Source organism: Thermobia domestica, unplaced genomic scaffold, assembly GCF_964235325.1.
Source record: "Thermobia domestica unplaced genomic scaffold, izTheDome1.hap1.1 HAP1_SCAFFOLD_318, whole genome shotgun sequence".
NCBI classification, from domain to species: Eukaryota; Metazoa; Arthropoda; class Insecta; order Zygentoma; family Lepismatidae; genus Thermobia; species Thermobia domestica.
The window spans coordinates 155501-177578 of NW_027656032.1; the positions used below are offsets into that span (position 1 = coordinate 155501).

General features: G+C 34.5%; 1 protein-coding gene across 1 annotated transcript in view; it reads right to left on the reverse strand.

Annotated features, from left to right (window-relative positions):
- Positions 1-21409, reverse strand: part of LOC145676737 (nose resistant to fluoxetine protein 6-like) — a 118012-nt gene extending 96603 nt beyond the window's left edge. Inside the window, exon 1 of the mRNA XM_081747549.1 lies at positions 19462-21409. The gene's annotated coding sequence lies outside the window, so the exon portion shown is untranslated. The remainder of the gene's footprint in view (positions 1-19461) is intronic.
- Between the last annotated feature and the right edge of the window lie 669 nt (positions 21410-22078).

Here is a 22078-nt window from a genome sequence, read left to right on the forward strand (position 1 = left end):
AGCACGTGATAAAAGTTACAGAGAACACATAATATGTTATTTAACAACCTAAAATGGAGTTGGCGTAGTATTTTATCGTTTCCTACACAATTCATGACACTTTCATCGCAAATGTTGAATACAAGAAGCAGCCATTAGTATTTTGCAATAATAAGTCATGCTGTATAGGTATTGGATTTATTCCCTCTGGCAACACATAACTTTGCTACGCATATCATGTAAGAGATTAATTCGTGAGTATACTCGGATGGCTGTTACGTCATGATGTTACGTACAGCTAGCTGCTCAAGTATTGTATATAACCTTCACATTGACTTAATGTTTAATTTACCTTCAGTCTTCCATAAAATCTGGATATTGAACTTAAGATTAATGTCAAACTATCACTTTTAGGTGACCTATGTTTTTTAGTGTAATTAACAGACTTCGAATCTAAGTTAACAGTTAAAAATATTTTAATTATTATGTCATAAGTATTTCACCAAATCGGTTAGAAATCTTGCCGCAGACAAATTTCTGTACACTATGGTTATCTGCTAGCCTATTTTTCTCGACCACTTGATGTAGTAGATAATCTGTTTCTATAGCCTTTTCTCCCCCCCCCCCTTTGTCTGTGACAGTATTTTCAAAATACAATCTATGCTGTAAGCAACTATAGAGCGAGCATCAGGCTACATTCCGTTTCAAAAAACCGTAAGATTCATTCTGATTGATGATTTAACTTACGAAAAACGTAAAGAATGAAATTCTGAAGGATGTCGAAGGAAATCTTTTTTTTTTTTTTTTTTTTTTTTTTAGAAAGTCCCGGTTTAAAAGTTATTGATTCAATCGCTGTAACGGTCAAGAAAACGTAGCTTAGGTAGTATGTGTAAGATATTCAGTTAAAAATAGTATGAACATTATAAAAGACATGTTTAATCACTGACAAAAAGAGAAAATAAGTTGTTAACATTGTGATAATTAAAAGTAAAAATGTAAATTGTGAAACTTACGTAGGTAAGTTTTGACAATTACATTTACATAGAGATGTACAATTTACATCAGCAATATATTCAACTGCAGGTCATTCTTCTGCAGTTAGTATTACATTTATAAGAAGTAACAAAATATTCTGGCAAAGAAAGTTTTTTTCACTTGCGTTGGGTGCAAGTTGCTGTCTCTCGAAATTCATATACCAAGTTCTAAGAAGCTCAGAAGCTGATACATCGGTTGTGACGCATTTATATATATATATATATATATATATATATATATATATATATATATATATATATATATATATATATGCGTCACAACCGATATAAATATGTTTGGGCTGCAGCTCGTAACAGGTTGACTGCCATGGTGCTCACCTTATTTCTCTGTGGGGCCATGAGCACCATATATGATGCTCATGTTTGATATCACAACTTACTAACCTATTCAGGTTCTTGAGCATCATATATGATGCTCATTGTCACAAATTACTGTGAGACCATGAGCATGACATATGGTGCTCGGCTCTCATTGGTACATTTTCGGGAGAAGCAAAATATCGCGACAAAAATGTGACATGACTATCCATAATCGAGCCAAAGGTAAGAAGAAATTTATGGCCTCCTCAGACCAGTACCCTCAAATCACCTTGGCAGTCAATCTGTTAGCCAACGTAAATATACGGTAAGGCATCATAAGTACAAAAACTCTGAATCAACTTACACTTAATCCCATATTTTGTATAGGCCTGCCTAATTAATGTATAACGCAGTTCATCAGCTCCAATCCTTAGTTTGGCAAACAAACAATTGCAAACTTGTTCAATCTTATTATAATTCACTGGAGTTTCAGAATTATTTCCAAAAATAAAGAGAGATCCTAAGCAAATACTACTGTTGCAGCGTTTAGACATTATTATTATTATTATTATTATTATTATTATTATTATTATTATTATTATTATTATTATTATTATTATTATTATTATTATTATACTTCTAAATCGTGTTGCAACTAATCAGAGCATGTAATTCAGGGAAAATGTTACAAATATTGTCTCCAAGTGATTCAGCTGATAAATGTCAAAAGATTTCTTTTTATTATTATTAGATTCTTTAAACCAAGTTCCTCGACAACAAATGTTCTTCAGCCTTTGCCAAAAGTGAATGCCAAGCACTAAAATATCAGTGTCCACTCTCCATAACAATTCATTCAATTCCTCCATGAACGGTATGAACGGTATTTTGTTTGAATTATTAGCATTGTATATTGTGTTATTTAATCAACTTGATTAAATCAGGCGAAAACCGTATGTGTAATAGTAATAATATTGGTTAAATCCAGATCTAAAACTTTAACCGCCTTATGCAGAGTCATTTTGACGTATGATTAGCATCATACTAAAGGACTTACTACTGCAGGAAATATATGTTAATCAAACTCGTTAGTATGACACTAATCATGCGTCATTACAACTCTTCTTAAAGCCGTAAGTGTTGAAGTTTCGGCAATTCTGCATTATTATTGTTTTGATATAAGATCGAATCATCCTGATATTCCACAATCTGGAAATTAAAGATAACATAGCGCTGCTTCAACACATCGAAACAACTATATTTTTTACTTGGAAACAATTTACATTCTGATTCATTTATATTTGAAGTTATTTTAGATGTGCTCTTATATCATGACATTTAGCACAAGAATATTAATTAGGATTTAGGATTTAGATTTCTGGGCTTTCGGCATCTATGGCCATGTTAGTCACGTTTCAAGGATGACGTCCCTCGGTGAGCATACTATGCGGGGAAAGGGAAGGAAGAAAGGATTGGGGAAGGAAGGAAGCGGCCTGGGACCCATATGTTAGGTACCACCCCGGCATTTGCCTGGTGTGAATGAGGAAATCCCAGGAAAACTGCATTCAGGATGGTTGGCCTGAAAAAGCTTTTACACTTTTTCGACCGAGTGCCCCCATCGGGAATTGAACCCGAGACTGCTCACACCGAAGGCGAGAGCTTAGCGACTATGCTACGCGGAGCCACACAAAAATATTAGTGTTATAACAATTATTTACTGATGGGAAACCTAATATAGAAACAGATGATTTCAGCTTCGACTGTGCTATTTTGTGATACAATAAAACTGCAAATTGTGTAAACAAATCAGTATATTAAAACAAATTTTGCTTCATAACAATTTCTAGTAATGTGGTTGATGAAGCCGTAGTTTTGCGACCGTAGTTAGTACTCTCCATTAATTTAGAACATCATATTTTACAATTTTTTGAAGTTTAAATCAATATCCGTAGAACAATTTTACGAACTTGTCCTCAATACTTTAATTTTCTCTTCATTCAAAATATCGTGCTGAAATTTAGCTTTTCGACGATTTGGGACACCCGTGGCTCTAAAGCTATGCACTTTCCCCTACAGGTTCACATGAACTTTGAAGTGAGGAATCACCTCTTACAGTTTGCAGGTATAGTTTATTAATACCTGTATGGGTGCAGGTGTAGATTTGGCGCACCACATTTTTGAAGATTTACAGATAAAATTGAATAGTTTGTCTAAAAGGATATATTCATAAGGAACATATTTCTGCAGGCGACCAAATTTTATACACAGTAATACAGCTGTATTTCAGGTTTACAAGTGTAGGGTTACTAGTGTAAAGTGTAACAAGTGCTTTACCGTGGATAAAATAAGTAAGTGCATATGAAAGATGACTCTGTTAGATGTTATTTTCCAACGGCGGCGGTGTATTTCTGCATCATGTACAGAAGCCGCATTTTATGTTTACTAGTGGAACGTTACTAGTATAATGCTATGACAAGTGCTATTGAAAGTCGTATAGTTGCCAAAATCCACATCTTTTTACTATCCTCGTTTACTCGTATACCCACCATCGCTGACGCGTCTGCTCCCTTCAGACCCACCAGCTTCGCCCTCCCCTGACTCGGTTAGATAGCATTCGTGTTTGGTTTGTGCTTTTGCACTGTAGTTCTTATGCCGTACATCTGGAAACCGTATTTACACGCAAATCGAAAAGGAATTATAATTTTTCAACAATTTTCTCTGGTAGCCCCCTTGAATTTTATCTGTCAAGTGAGATATTTTCATTTCGCCCATGGCAAATCTTTTTAGAGACAATAAGAAGGAAATTAGTGAAAAAATACAATTTTTCAACAATTATTTCTAGTGGTGCACCAAAACTACACCTGCACGCCTGCATATTCCAATGAAAATGCTTACTCTATAGGAGTATATAAATGTTCGATAGTTATGTGGATTGAAGATAAGGTTTTCGCAAATATGGATAATGATGGTTATTACTATTTTTCAAATATAAAGTCGTCCTATGCAGGGGTGAAACTGGATCTGAAAAGGTAGGGGGACGCATGACGTCACTCCGTCTCCCGTGCCTATCTTTGCCCATTATGCATTTTTAAGAAGTGGGGGACGCCATAGACATTTTTTGGAAGCGGGGTAACGTGGTCCCCCCTTCCCCTTTACTTTTATCCTTGATACTATGGAATGCTTCCACTGTAATCATGAGAAACGTTATACTACACATAACATGTAATATCATCATGCAATTTCGTTTATAAGTTTGTTTCTGCCAGCATATTAGACTTAAAATACATGAGATGATTTCCCTATTCGAATAATCTAAATCAATACTCAATGAAGCTATTGGACTATATCTATGTTTTTTCTTAAATGACTACAAACTTGTATGGACTGCAAGCTTATTTAATCTTATTTTCTGGAAGGCTACCTGCTTCTTACCAAGTTTCTGAACTGAATGACTATCATTCTTATACATACCGGTATGTGGATCTGATTTCAAGTCTCTATTTGATTTATTTCTTCTGATCATGATACTTCAAATGTTATAGTACCATGTTTATAATAGTATCAGAGACAACTTGCAAACCGCCTGCTGTAAGCTTGAATTGCAAGTCGGCCAAGCTTGCATCCAGCTAGATTGGAAAACATGCAAGCATGTCGCAAGCTGGATTCCAGTAACGAAGTTTACATGGGGGCAACCTTGCTTTCAGTATTCCATCCAAGCTTGACGCAGGCGTTTTACAAGTTAAGAAAAGTCAATACCCAATGAACAGCCAGTGATGCTATGACGTTTTGCGAAGGGTCTAAAGCATTGCTTGCAAATACAACGAAAAGCAGGTTGTATGAAAGCATGCGTTTCAAGTGCAAGCGTAGAAAGCCAAAATCCAAGCATGCGCCAACTAGCTGAAAGCTTTCTTGGAATTAGGGTAACGCGAATGTCTTATCGCATTATATCGCATCAAGTTACGAAGACATTGGAATTTTTGACAAAAGTTGGGACAACATTGTACTGAATGTTTCTCACAACAACTATAATATTTGTTCACAATTGTTTCTGTTATTATGAATATATTTGTTTATTTCATCTCTATAAATATGATGATACTTATTGCTTGCTACAACTGTTTGGTCGGTAATCACGGATAATTTGCTTCAAATGTGATTTTCATATTGCATGTATATCTTCGCCGATATTCTCACGAACCGAATATTTATTTATTTTCCACGGTACCATCTGAGGAAAAGGTAACATTTGTGCAGCCTTGACTCCTCAGTTGCCTCGAGGTTTAGGAGCTCCCTGAAGTATTTTTCATATACTCGTTACTCATTGCGCAAATTAAGTTTTCGTGCCTTATTTTCACTATGGAAATTCATATTCAACAACACAAAATTTATTGAAATCTGGTTCTGTGCAATTGCATTCACACCGTCATGTTAATAATGGCTACATTTGAAATAGAGAAGAGCACTATATAATTGGAATATTACAGATGACATCAATTATTTTGACGAAACAGTGACACAAAGGATTTTGGATATCTTTTTTGAAAAGTGCAACAGCAAATTCTCCAAAAATATTATATTTCATAAGCCGAATTTTATACACGAATCCCATTCCATCAAGAATGAACTTTTTGAATTTTTATATTTCATCATTTTTCTGAAAAGTACTGATTTCGCATGAATGTACTTTTTCGATTACCATTAATAATGTTGATTGTGTACATTTTCGGCAGAACTCTTCGTGGTCTGTGAAATAAGTACGGAAATAGAATGTTTCATCCAATGAGAATGTCCTAATATCAAAGTCACGTTGTGATACAAACATAAATGATTGTTGAAATTTAGTATTATCTGTGATTTTTTTTTTTACTTTTCCATCAGTACTTTCAGCTTGTTTTTCTATAGGGGCCTTATGAGGATCATTCCATGTCAAATCACCTTGAGCACTGTGCTTCAATGTCTCAGATTCTCTTCATTTTTTTTTCATACATAAATACCAATAAAATTATGCTAAATTAATTTTTTCCGATTTTTTGGATGAGAAATGGGCCGGGGAGAAATTTTTAAAAAATGTGAATTTTGTTTCAATTTCACTTTTTGGCACTCAGCATCATGGAACTAAATTACCATAATTTTCTTATTTTTGAAGTTATTGGCCTCATCCAGGTGTTAAATGAAATCTTATTTTTTGCTCTTTCAGCACATTTTAAGTAACCTTGAAAAAGGTTACATTATCAAACATTAATGGGCATACAAAACAAATGTTAGGCTTTTTACAAATTGTGCCATTGCTCAAAAGTTACAACTATGGAACACTTGAAACTTTCTTTTGTACATTCATCTTAACACGTACATGGTATGGTTAAAAAATAAAATGTTTTTTTTTGTATTTTTTTGTAATTATTATTTTTTATGTACGGAAATATACAGTTTTAAGTTTTCTTACAAATTGTGTCATTGCTCTTAAGTTACAACTATGAAACTTTTGAAACTTTTTAAATAGAATCATCTTAGCACATACATGATATGGTTAAAAAATAAAACGGGTGCTTTTGGTATTTTTGTAATTATTATTTTTTTTGGTATTTTGCATGTACGGAAATATACAATTTTAAGTTTTGTTACAAATTGTGTCATTGCTCGTAAATTACAACTGTGAAACTCTTGAAACTTTTTTATAGAAACATTTTAGCACATACATATGGTTAAAAAAATATATAGTGTGCTTTTGGTATCTTTGTAATTATTATTTTTGTACGTCAGAGTGCAATTCATGAATCACTCTGGGCCTTCTATATTCTACTGGCCAGAAAATGAACTTTTCTTGGTTACCTTTTGAAAATATCATCTGGGAAGTTCCTGTTCCATCTCTTACAAGCTAATCAGAACGGATTTATCATCAATGAAAAGAATGAGCTGTGAAATATAAGACACAACATTTTTAATGTAAATCTATGTATAAAATTCACAAAATCGCAAGATTATTAAAAAAAAAGAGAGATATCATTTTTTGTTATTTAATCTTACCTAGTAAATGCAAATTAATCCTATAAAAAGTTACAAAAGTTTGATAGTTGTAATCGATGGTACAATTGGGAAAAAAGTTGAGTCATACTTGAAGTACAAAAAAATATATTATGGTAATAACAAAACTACACATTACACCAGTTATACTTATAGGTATACCTAATATTTACTAAGATGATTATTTTAAAAAGTTTTAAAGTGTGACAGTTGTCACTTCAGAGTAGGGATGGCCAAAATTTTCCAAAATCTGAAATTTCACTTTCTGGATTTTTCCGAATTCCAGATTCTTCCGAATTCCGAATTTTTTTGCGATTTTACTTTCCGGAATCCGAAAGTAAAAATTCCGGAATTGGCCACCACTACTTCAGAGGAAAGGTGGCCAATAATGTTACATAACCATAATATATTAAAAACATTAAATATGTATATTTCTGTACATTTAAAACACAAATAATAATAATAATAATAATAATAATAATAATAATAATAATAATAATAATAATAATAATAATAATAATAATAATAATAATAATAATAATAATAATAGCAAAAATACCAAAAGCACCCTTTTTATTTTTTTAACCATATCATGTATGTGATAAAATGATTCTATAAAAAGAAGCTTTAAGAATGTCATAGTTGTAACTTATGAGCAATGACACAATTTGTAACAAAACTTAAAACTGTATAATTATTTCCGTACACGTAAAATAAAAAAATACAAAAATACGAAAAACACTCTTTTTTTAAGCATATCATTTATATACTAAGATAATTCTATTAAAATGTTTCAAAAGTTTTATAGTTTTAACTTACGAGCAATGACACAATTTGTAACAAAACTTAAAACTGTATATTTCCGTACATAAAAAATAATAATTATAAAAATACAAAAAACACCCTCTTTATTTTTTAACCATACTACGTACGTGTTAAGATGAATGTACAAAAAATGTTTCAAATGTTTCATGGTTGTAACTTTTGAGCAACGTCACAATTTGTAAGAAAAAAAAAAGGTTTGTATGCCCATTAATGTTTGACAGTGTAAGTTTTCAAGGTTAGTTTTGCTTAGAATCTACTGAAAGAGCAAAAATTAAGCTTTCATTTGACACCAGGATGAGCCAAATAACTTCAAAAATAAGGAAATTATAGTAATTTTAGTTCCATGATGCTGAGTGCCGGAAAGTGAAATTGAAGCAAAATTCACATTTTCCAATTTGTGAATTTTGCTTCTCTTCGGAGCATTTCTCACCCAAAATTCGGAAAAAAAATAATTTAGCATAATTTCATTGGTATTAATGTATGAAAAAATTTTGAAGAGAATCTGATACATTGAAGCACGATTATGTTTTAAAATTAGGCGATTTTTGACATGGAATGACCCATGAATGAACATATAAAATGGTTTTAGTTGAATTAGGTCGAAAATATATTTAAAATTAAAATAGCTTTCGTACACTTCAATAATAGTTTATTCTTTTTTCTTATTTTTAGGAAATATTTTTTAAATAATGTTTCAATTATTTATTAACTTTTAATATATTCAGAGTTATTTTGGACTTCATGATGCCTGATATTTAGATTGAAGCTGCAGCCCAAACATATTTATGAAGAAATGAATCAAAACCAATGTATCAGCTTCTGAACTTTATACAATTTAGTTATGAATTTTAAGATGGCAGCCTGCACTCTATGCAAATAAATAGGCCTTCATTTCCAGACTCTTTGATTTCTCCTTGTAAATATAATACTGACTCTAGAACAATGTCTCGCAGTTCCAAAAGACCTATATAAATTCTATGTAAATGTATTCAACTGTCAAAAATAACATAAGATTCACAATTTATGTTTTTTTTTTTTTAATCATCACAATGTTAACGACTTATTTCCTCTTTTGGTCCATGATGCAATATGAATTTTACGATGTTCATGCTATTTTTAATGAACCGTCTTACTCGTACAATCAACCTTCTTATACGGATAAATAACGTTTTCTTGACCAGTGCAGCAATTGAATCAAATATTCTTGTAATGGGGGTTCAAAAATGAAAAATGGCCAGTAATTCACTCCAGCAACCTCCGGATTTTCATTCTTTAGGTTTTTCTTAACTTAAATATTCAACCAAAAGAATCTAATGTATTTTAAATGGAATGCTGGCTAGTACTTGTACTAGACTATTAGATTAACTGGTTGATTTGTAGTTGGGCGCTCCTTTCAGCACCGAGGCAATAGAAGACGTGGACCTACAGCTTAACTTGGGATTCAACCTAAATGAACTCTCGCCAGGAATCGAACCTAGGTAGCTCCCGCCGAAGGAGAATACGCTAACCATCACAGGGGAGCTCGATCAAGCAGCTAGAGTCATCCATAAAACGAGACGAGACAAAATTATTGTTACGAAATACTAGACTAGACAGAGCTCGAGATGAGTCAGCTTGTCTTGTTGACAACGCTCGAGTATCTAAACCATTTATTTAACACCAGTCGCGATTATGGAAGATTTCTTCCTCCAAAGGGGACTATAAGGGATGAAAGTAGTACTGCGAAAATGTCACGATTATGCCGTTTAGGCAAAGGGAGACGATGATTAAGAGTCCCTATGACTGCGAAATTAAAATACCGCTAATTTTACAATAATTATGTGATATCTTCAAATAGACAAATGATAATCGAAAAGTGGATCAAGACCTCCTTAGACGATGTTATTTTGCATGAGGTACCGTTATCACGAGTCACCTAGTAGTTTTCCGGTTGCAGTTATTTAGAAACGCGAAAATAAATGCCGATATTCTAAATGGCTGGAAATCGAAAACATATAAATGAGTTGTAATAACGGTATCTCACACAAAATAATATTGTCTAGGGAGATCTTGTTCCACTTTTATCACCGTCTCCTTTAGCCTAACCGGCATAACCGTGGGACGTAAAACTCAAAGATTGCATTACATTACATTACATTTTTTTCCAAAAATATTAGAAATAACCCTTTCTAAGACTCTTTGGTCCAAAGGCTTACTGCTATGCTTTCTTAACAGCACAACGATATGTCATACCGAATGCACAGGGTTTTCATGATCTATTTACACACATGCAAATGTTCAGTTCTTTTAAAATTGCATGGTCATTCTCTTTGTGAGATTGCTAGACAAAAAGTGAAAGTACTGGCCGTAGAAGACATGTGTACCTTCCGCATGCATTTATCTTGAACTATAATGGTTTTTAAAAGTAAATTTTCAAATGTGCGCACGGAAAATGTCTCACAATGTGTTATGTAAGGCAGTATATTATATATGTTATTTTTTAAATAAAAGAGTCTTTCTTAAACTGTTTTGAGTTTTATTTATTAATTAAAAAAAGTTTTTCTTAGACTGTTTTGAGATAGTTCGTTCACCACGGATCTCATTCTTTTTTTTCTCTCTCTCGTTACTTGTTTCAAAATGATTGTAATCATGATTTAGAACAGCTACGGTAATAAGAGCTCACAGACTTCGCCGTAGGTTCTCGGTGATTAATATGATGTAAAAATACGCCACTCAGTTAAATGAAGAACTCAGTTTGGTTTTCTGTCAAGGTAAGGCTTATCGCCGCTGCTAATTTGCATTATAACTCGATTCTAAGATTGCGCTAAACAGTGTTTGTTTGGATTGATTGATTAAAGGTGAACGGGATTGCTGCTGAAGTTATTTGTCACAGACACTGAACTGGTAAATGGTCTAGAATTGATACATATAGGACTGTCAACACAAAAATCTATATTATAAAATTCAAAGTGACCATGTCCGTGATTCTTAATCTCTGGAACCGCCCGACAGATCAAATTTCTGACGTAAATGCGGTTCTGGCCTGAGAGTGTTTTTAGCTATTCAGTTTGACGGTAGAACTTAGGGGAGGGGGAGGAAAGGAGTTAAAAATAAATAAAACTTAATAACTCTTGAATCACCTGACCGATCTCGATCAAATTTTCAACATAGATGAGGTTCGGGCCTGGAATGGTATTTATCTATTCACATTGACGATAGACCTTATGGGAGGAGGTAGGAGGGGGAGATATATAAAAATAAATAAAACTTAATAACTCTTGAACCACCGGACCGATCTCGATCACATTTATAACTTAGATGAAGTTTAAACCTGAGATGGTTTCTATCATATCACTTTGATGGTGTAACTTAAAGGTGAGGGAGGAGAGACACATTTAAAAATGATTGAAAATGACCGATATTAATGTCGAATCCAGTTTTCGGGATTGAAAAGATGAACAGTGACACTTCTGATGCCATTTAAACGCAAATGCAGCCCCACAACTTGGGGGAGGGGAAAATATAAAAATGATCGAAATGAAAAATATCAGTGTCGAATTCATAGTTTTCGGGGTCGCTGAGATGAACAATGACATGTCCGATGCTGTGCTCCGCAGTATGTGGAGGGGGAGGGGATATATAAAAATAATCGAAAATGACCTAAATTCAGCACTCCTCTTCTTAATATACAGAAAATATCACGTAACTTACCAGGGTGTTGGTGTTATGGTTTGTGTAAATAATAAATGGACCAGAAAATTAAGTTATGATTCAACGAGATTGATTGATTGATTTGATTTTAGCGTCCCTTTTATCAGGAAGGCTATATAAGACGTAGATCTACAGCTTAACGTGGGATCCGAACCATAAGAGCTCCCACCGGGAGTTGAACGCGTGTCTCCCACAGCAAAGGCGCGTGCCCTAACTATATCAACTATAGGAGTTGAAGGTAGAGAATATATAAGAAGACTACTTTTAAGTGTGCAAATAATAATAATATTATTGGAGACTATGAGGTTAAATATATATATTTCTTTCAGTTCAACGTCCCACGATTACGCCATTTAGACAAAGGAAGACGGATGATTAAGGCAAATGAATGATGATAAAACAATCAATGGAATGAAAATGTGGAAGAGAAGGGAGTACCCCGAAAGAATACAAGGACATCATGTTGTCCACCACAAACTTACTTGGTTGCGGATTGAGTCAGGGACCCCACGCTATAGAGATAAGTGCTATATCACTTAGCCACCGTGCTTCCCATGAGGTGAAATAAAAAACAATTATAACTTTAATAAGAATGATGAGACAAGCCTTTTAATGGAACAAAACACTGTTTTAGTGAGCTATTGAATAAAGAGATAAAGAAGGCTCATAAAATATTTAACTTACTGTTAGAGTAGGTACTATACTGTACGAAGGAACATGTCAATATTAAGGGTGATGATAAACAATTGAAAGCATTCAATAAGGAAGAAAGAAAAGTAGTCAAAAGAAGGAAAAAAATAGCAAAGGAGCAGTATGGGATTTGGAATCATGATATTTGCGGTTATATACTAAAGAGCCGTGAAATTTGTGGTTTTTAGTGACAACCCAAGAAAGGTTGAGTGCAATTTACGTGGAATATCTCACTTTGTTCACTGGTTGGTTTTCACTTTACATCGTCTTCTGTCATTCGCAGTAGCGTAGCTAGATTTTTTTTTTTTTTTTTTTTTTTAGGAGAGACCAATGAAGGGCCCAAGAAAATTTTGAGAGGGCCATCTTCAATGAATGAAAAATTTTATTCACATAAGTAGTAATTTATGTTATTTAATCACTGCGTTTAAAATATGTGTGGCGGTTGATTTAAGTGGAAACAGAGAAATACACTTTTACAGGTAAAGAAAATAACTTACAGGTTCATACCTCTGCTTAAAAGAGGATGTTTCTATTCTTGTGAGTAGCAGCAAACTTATCAACAACTTCTTCAAAATCTAACGATTTAGCAATTTCCTTCAATATAAAGTAATCCTAAGTTTCTCAAAACATTATCAGTCGTTGAATTGCGTATGTGTCTTTAATCTTTTCAAACATGAGAATGGCTTTTCATATGTAGCACTAGAAACTGATAGTCACAGACATGATATCTAGCTTGTAGGTTTCTAGGAATACGCTTTTGTAGACACAAAATAGATCAACAAAATTCATCAAGAAATCAACTTTGATTTTTTCTCGTCTTCATACAACTTAATTGTGTTTGGAAGGATTTTGGGTTCACATTTGAATATTTCCAGATCATTTCCATAATACTGGGCCATGAGCTCCACAATGTTGTAATTTAGAAAGCTTTCACTTTTGGGATGTAAAGCGGTGATTGATTTAATGATTTTGATACATGATCCAAAACGATCAGAAAAAATGTCTCTTAGTATATTATCTTTTTAAAAAATGTTTTCTGCCTCTAATGAAGGAAGAGATTCATCCAAAATAAATTTGTGATATTTCGATGGCGAATGTCTAGTTCGTTTCCACGAGGAACCCCTATAGTCTACCTGTTTCCGGTTCTGGAATTTCAAAATCATTTTCTTTGCATATCTCCAAACATTCTTGATAAATTTGTTCGAATGTTGTTCGTTGAGAGTCGTATTCTCCAGATCTTCGACAGCGTTTGAACTAGTGAATGAGGTAAAAAGAGAGATATAGCGTAATATTTTCAACAATAGGACGGAAAATACTTTGTCATTTCTATCAAGATCTTAGCATAATTATACTAAATTTTGTGATATCACGTACAAACTCAAGACAAATTACTCTATAAAATTCTGTATAAATAACCAACGAAATATGTAACGTAATGTAAATTTAAATTATACGTTTTTATCTAGTATGTTGCTTAATATATATATTAATTGTTGATAAATTACATGTAAATGTGCATTTTTAACCATTACCGGGAAACTGTTTACGTTCGTTGCACAACTGTTGCTAATGGAGTTTTTCGTTGTGGCGAAATTCTGGGATAGCCTACAAGAATCGGAAAGTAAGGTTTATTGTTTTTATAGTGATTCTCTGCATAAATAAACAACATGTCACTTTCGCTTATTTACAACATCAAAGGAAATGCGTCCTCTAACATGCGTTTCTTTCGTAGGAAGTACTTTCAGTAGGTTTTATGGGTTTCCACAAGGCAAGATGAGTCAGAGCTTTTCCAAGAGTAATAGATACACTTTTTGAGACAAGATATTACTTTCACGATACATTTTCGAGACGAGACCAACTCAATTATTGTCTTGTAGGCAATCCTAGTAGACTTGGTCAACCCCTTCTTTCTTTCATGTCATTACATTAATAGGTTCTTCATACAGTTTTTCTTGGTCATAGCAGAAAACATTGATCACGATTAAAGATGAGCTTAAACATGGTGCACACAAATTCAAATATGACTGAATCCCATATCTCAAAAACAGTGGCGTATTTAGGGGTGTGGCTTCCGGGCTTAAGCCCCCCGAAATTTTACTTAGTGTAGTAAAGTAAATTAAATATCTTGCAGAATTTTCACATTTCCAGGCAAAGCCCCCCCGCCGAAAGTTAGCAAAGCCCCTCCCGAAACAAAATCGTAAATACGCCACTGCTCAAAAATAAAATCTCGAGTTTAACAAATAGTTGTGCAGGTGGTCGTATTTTTTTTTTTTTTTTTTTTAAGTAACGACACGAAAACGAACAGTATCATTATCTTTGGTGCGAGGGTACCTAATTCGTTCCCAAGCCATATGAATTTGTAATGAATAGCATCATGTCCGTGGGTATTCGCGAATTTCTCCTGTTTTTTCCTTCATTTTCACTTTCAACAATTCATCGCTTTCGAGTTCCTTCGTGGCTAAATGGCTAGCGTACGCGCCTTTGGCGTGGGAGACCTCGGTTCGATTCCCGGTGAGAGCTCATGCTGTTCAGATTCCACGTTAAGCTATAGGTCCACGTCTCATATAGCTTTGCTGCTGAAAGAGACGCTAAACTGAAAATCAACTAAATTCTATCTTTATGTTTCACTAACCATCCATCTCCTTTGACCTACAAGACATATTTATGATACGTAAAAGATCTATTTGGAGGGAGTCATCGTTAGAGCTTAAATATTCTGTATTTACTAGGATGTGTATAAGCAATGGACAAAAGAGAATGTACACGTCAACGATCTAGCAATGCTTCACGGCAATGAGCACACCAGGGATTGACAGAGATATCTTATCAGCACTCCAATGATTGGCAGTGGAACATCGTCGACGGAGTACATTCGATTTTAAAGCACATGAATAGCTGTGGATTTGCCTGCTTCAACACTTTAATGATGTTTGCTGAAATTATGTTGGATTGGTGCACGCATTATCTTATCAGCCTTCAATAGAACACATCAGACTACAATGGGCGCGTGAACAGCGTCGTAAGCGCGAAAAACTATCCTGTTTTCGGACGAGTACCGCTTTTTTTCTCGCTCTGTCGTATAGTAATGGCCGCATACCCATTAGATGCTATCAAGGTTGTCGACGCTATCGTGAGTGATATTGTCCAACATCATATCATTTCATGGCAGGCGTGACAGTGTAAGATACAATTCATAATCTCGGTTGCTACACGCTGAGAGCAACTTATACCAGTGACTTCTATTTCAGGGAAGGTATTGAGGTCAAGGTCATATCTTCAGACAACTCCGAATGCCATGTTTCACCAGGACAGTGCTTCCACATGTTTCCAATATTGCAAGCCTTCTACTTTGAGTGACGACTACCACTGCTTTACCAGCCTGTAAGATTATTTGACTGACCTGCCGGTTACTGACATGTCACGCATGGAATTTGTGTGGTAGTCACCTTGTTCTTCAGCAAATAGTATCGATGTGTTGTAGACTCGCGTTCAAGCCTCATGGAAGAATATTCCTGCTGAAGAACTCAAAACAAAGTCCTGACACCATGATAGAGGGACGGGGAACAATTGGTATTCTGAATTGCTTCGTTATCTATGATATAATGCTTAAGACTCGTAAATTCAACCTAGGTGATGTCTTTATACACTATTCCTTCAATTTGTATTTTCTTACAATTACCCTGCAAGACTGGGCCCATACGCAGATGAAACAATTGGAAATTATCAGAGTGAATTTAGGCGAAATCGATCATCTGTTGACCAGATATTTACTATTCGACAAATACCCGAAAAGAAATGGGAATATAATACCACGGTACATCAATTATTTATTGATTTTAGAAAGGTTTCCACCTCGGTTAGAAGAGAAACATTGTACATTTTTTTGTAGAATTTGGAATACCGCAAAAGCTAGTTAGATTAATTAAGGTACGTTTAAATGAATTTCAAAGTAATGTCCGGGAGGAAAATTCTTGTCCACGAGCTTCCGCGTTTAGAACGGCCTGACACAAGGAGATGCGTTGTCGCAATTATTATTCAACTTTGTTTTAGAATACGCAATTAAAAAAATCAAAGATAGCAACCACGGTCTAGAGCTGAATGGTATTGACCAGGTTATGGCAAATGCTGATGATGTAAATTTTAAAGAGGGTGATTGGAGAACAATGGAAAGAAATGTTGAGGTCTTATCAAACGCTTTTAGGATCATGAGTTTAGAAGTAAATGCAGAGAAAACTAAATGTATGGAAGTTCGTCAGAATAGTAATACTGCAAATTATGGATGCATTAAAATATCAGTATTACTTTTGATAAAGTGGATACTTTCAAATATCTAGGATAAATATTAACAGACCAAAACGATATTCAACAAGAAATTAAATGTCGACTAAGTAAGGAATTCGTGTCATTATTCGGTTCAAAATATTTTATCGTCGCGAATTCTGTTGAGAATTTGCAGCTTAAAAGATATAAAATTATAATCATGCTTGTTGTGCTGTATGGTTGCGAAACATGGTCGCTTACTCTGAGGGAAGAACGTAAACTTAAAATATTATTGAGAACGATAGACGAATATTCGGACCCAAAAGAAACGGGGATGGGGAATGGCGGAAACTTCATAACAAGGAACTACATAATCTATACGGTTTACCAAACATTGTTAGAGTAATCAAATCTAGGAGGCTCAGGTAGGCAGGTCATGTAGCCAGGATGGAAGAAAGTAGGAACTCTTTCAAAGTCTTAACTGGAAGACCAATCGGAAAACGACCATTAGGAAGACCTAGGCGCAGATGGGAGGACAATATTAAAATGGATCTCACAGAAATAGGAATACAAAGTAGAAACTGGATTGAGTTGGCTAAAAACAGAAGTCAATGGAGAGCTTATGTGAATTGAGGCATTGAACATCCGGTTTCCCTAGGCCATAAAGTTAGTTACCTTAGTTAGTTAGGGTATCTTTTACCAGCATAGGCGCCGACTTCGGGGGGGCAGGACACTTTGGCCCCCCCCCCAATATTTAAAAGTAGGGTCCTCGCCCCCCAATATAATCCAGTCGTGGAAAAATTAACAAAGAGAATGTCTGTCGTAAACTTCGTCGTGCCTTTAATTCAATATTAGGAACAGCCTTCTTATTGGATAATAAACGCCATTTTCAGAACTGTGTTTAACAGAGCACTGAAGCTTCAACAAACACTAACGGCATTGATATGACAAGTGAAGATCAATATGGTGCGCAAACTTGCAATAAAATTCCCAAATTTTCAACTTGAATTTGTTTTAATAGTTTTAGGCAAATTTGACTTAAATCATGAATTTCGCAGCGGAGCGGATGCAGCGGACCAAAATCTAGGGGGAGGGCTTTATCAAGCAGTTGGTAGAAAACGGCTGAAAATGATGATATTCTTGTTCATTTTTATGCCCCCCCCCCAATATTTTCTTCAAGTCGGCGCCTATGTTTACCAGAATGGATCTTAAACGATTGGTGCTATTTGGAAAACTTCCACCATTTTAAATTCAAAAAACACTTATTTCCGACAACTTTCTACTCTTTCCTGGCTAACGAAATTCGCTAACTATGGTTTTTATATGCATATTGTTCCTAGTTTCATTTCCGGCGGTGTGCTTGTCTCAAACACAAACCAGAGAAGGTTCGGAGTAGATCTCGTTTGATATAACCTCAATGTTGAAAAGGAACATTAAGAACCTGACATACTAAAAATAATACAAAATTTACCATTTTTTCTTTTGCTTGTTTTTCATAAGTGAAAGGAGATTATGAAATGCAACTTACCACAATCATAGATTATTCTACAACAGAATTTTCAGTGTTGTTAGAAATTACAATGTTGCCAGAACATTTCCTCCAAAATCTAAGTTAAAACAGCGACTAGAGGAACAAACTCAACTGGATTTGATTACGTATAATTTTGTTTTGGTGCTCTGTGAACTATTTTTTTTAAATAACATTATTATTTAATTTTAGTAACTGCATGTTAAAACTATTTTCTTTATTACAAACTAAATACAACTATTATTTAAAAAGTAGTTCACAGGATACCAGAACAACATGACACGTAATCAAATACAGTTGAGTACATTCCTCTAGTCGCTGCCTTAACTTAAATTTTGGGGAAATGTTATTTTGGCAACACTGTAATTTCTATGGATGGCAACAGTGAAAATTCTTCAGGTTCATATTTTCTGTTGTAGAATAACATTGTATGATTGTCGTAAGTTGCATTTCATTATCTCCTTTCATTTATGAAAAACAAGCAAAAAAAAATGTAAATTTTGTATTATTCTTTAGTATGTCAGGCTCTTAAATACAAAAGAAAATTTGTAAACTGTTATAAGTAGATTTTCATATGTTTCATTCATAGGTACGTATTAGTAGACCTATAGTATTGATATACGATACTATACACTACTCAGAGGTGAAAATGAAAACCGGCCCACATCTTTATTGGACACCTCTAGTTAAACTCCGATCATTAAATCAACTACATTTAAATATTATCAACCAGGATGTGAGCGGAGGATTGTGAGTTTGCATAATCTGAATAATTTACTAAAATCATTAATATGCAAAAATGCAAATGTGGGAGGAATCTTAATATTTAATCTGATATTTACTTTAAATTACTGTAACCTCCTGCCACAAAGTTAATTTAGTGAATTTAGTCAGTCGGTAGAGTCTTAGAATGAATAAAAGTTAAAATTTTGAAAAAAAATTAAATAAGATTCCTGCTAAGCATGACACTCTAATTTACAGGTTCACATGGTTTTAACACCCATCCTGTATGCGAAAGATACCCACAATATGTTCATCGCAATTACGATCCACTAATAGACCCAGCTTCCGGCCTGAAAAGCAAACAAGAAAGACAAAAGAAGGGTAACACATTACCTTGCGGCCAACTGCTACAATAACAGAAGTCAACATTCCAGTGGTTATCCTGATTTAATGCACCACTTTCGTAATTCCAGAGCACACAGAAATTATATTTACAAAAGCACTCGCGCGCGTGGTCTTGCTAAGAGACCTGAGAAAAAAAAAATATTTCTTTTAATATTTCTTTCTCACACTTTGAGCTCTCAATTAATACTGTTTGTGCACTTTTGTTTACACGCCGCACTCTTCTTTCTTGAAGTGTCTCTAGTTTCACGATTGAATGCGCTTCTGGGTCGAGTTTCTTCTAAAGTTGTGGACCATCATCTTCCTAGGTTCTGCTAACCGTCAGGTTTCCTCTGCCATAGAATTCCAGTAAACACCAGAGTCGGTTCAATTGGGGAGTCCTTGGTGTGATACAACTATAAAATGCATTAGTTATTTGACGAAAGTTCTCATGACGTTCTCTTGCACAAAACCCGCCTACTTAATACAAGCAAAAATAGCTCAGTTCTTGTATTGAATGGGTTTTAATTAAACTATACTATCCTATAGCATTGGAGATTTCCTACTGAACACGGCAATGCTTTTTCTTCACTAAGAAAGTTACTCGCTTTCGATTTCACTGTTAGTAGCGTGAACAAGTGATATAGCGTGTGACGTAAACATGGCAAAAAAAATTGATACCGGTGCGAAGCACTTTACGAAATATGATGTAAAGCTTTGTCTCTTCTCACTGGTAAATAGTGATATATGTTGCACTTGTTCTCATATCACTTTTGAGAAAACACACTTTTAAATTTATATCTATGCTCGGTATCTCCTACTCTCCCACTCCACCATGAGAATGTTAGTCCGGAGAAAAACAAGGAAATACTGAAAGTAAACTAACTATGATTGCCCATTCTACGGCACACACGCACAAATTATCAGTGTGTAACTCACGCACTACTCTAGTACACACATCTCTGAATGGTCAGAGTTCCAAAAAGGCTGACGGTCAACACTATTACGACTCGCAGTGCCTTGAACTGCACTCTCTCGCGATTTAACAATAACTAACTCATTGGTTGTCCCGAGTACTGTTATATCCCTTTGCAGTTTCATTGTTTCTTTCAACTGCTGGGTTGGGCCGAACCAAAGTAGCCCGCTCCACTGGAATAGGGGTGAGGGTGCATCCCTCACTTGCGAGTTTCCAGTGACCTAAATAACTTAAAAAAAAACACACTTTTTCATGTTCTTTTCCACTTTGTCTATCACTTCAATGACATCGTTGTCTGTCACTATGTTTGTTAACTGGCTTAATAATCAAGCTTCAATTTAGTATCTATTACGCACACACACTGTGCCGTAATTACGATAAATATTAACACAAACACCAACATTATTTAAACTCTGTCACTTGACATGTTTACTTAAACACCTTTGTCAGGTCACACCACCTATCGGCGATACCAGGAACTGCTTGAACAAGTGACATTGAATATGATGAATTACAGAAACAGATGCATTGAAGGAATTGGTTTCTGAACAAATTAATGATATTAATTAAACAAATTAAATGAACTATGCAAAAATGCAAACAAATTAACATGACTTTAGATAAGGCTGAAGTAGCCTGACACATGATAAACAACATAATATTACTGATTGGAAGGTCGCTTTTCTCTTGTAACAGTATTGCCTTCTCGGTTATATTTAAAAAAAAAAACAAAACAAAGGTATGTGTTGGTCTCCCTGCATACCTTCCACAACCACAAACTCGGCCCAAACTGGTATTAGTACAAGCCACTTTGACAAAACAAAATATATATATCGAACTACATATGTCTAATACTACGGGAACACCCAGAAAGTTTATTTACATAACATAACACATATTATCATTCAAATCATATCAGCGGTGCAGACGATAACTATATTTTTACAGAGACATCTAGCGGATGTCATGGAACCATTACAAACAACGTTCTAGACGGCTTCCCCTCTAGTTCAAGTGGACTAGTCAATAATTTTAAAATAGTCAACTTTTCTTTCTCTGAGAAAGTTCCGTTGGCAAAGTGACGCTTCACAAGTCGAACACGCTAAAATTGGGCGTGTTTAAAAAAAATAACACCTCTTTGTATTAGGATTTCTCTCGTAGACATGCTAAAAATTTTATGATTTTTCAAGTATTGTATCCGCAGGATTTGTGTCTGGGTAGTGATAGTGTATGCTACTCCCTATAACAACACTAAGAAATTCAACTACCAATACTTCTAAGCAAAATCTGAATCTCATAGGTTTTCTATCCTTATTCAGATGGTTATATTGATTTCAAAATTCTTCTCAACTTGGGTGTCCAACGTGCCGTTAAGTACACCTGCTTTCTTTGAGTTTTTTTTTCTGGGAAGCTCTCTCTGCCTCTATCAATGCAAACTAACATATCAAAGTATAAATTCGCTATCTTCTTAGACGTTAATATTAATTAATATCAAATTCTCTTTGCTTCTCGCTTAAGTCCTGCCCTGTTGTTCATTACTATTCATTTACATAACACAATACACCATAAATATACATAGCAATATTAATAAAAGTTATCTGCTCCCGCTGGTAATTATTTAAATCTCAAAATTCTTTATATGCAAATTCCTAA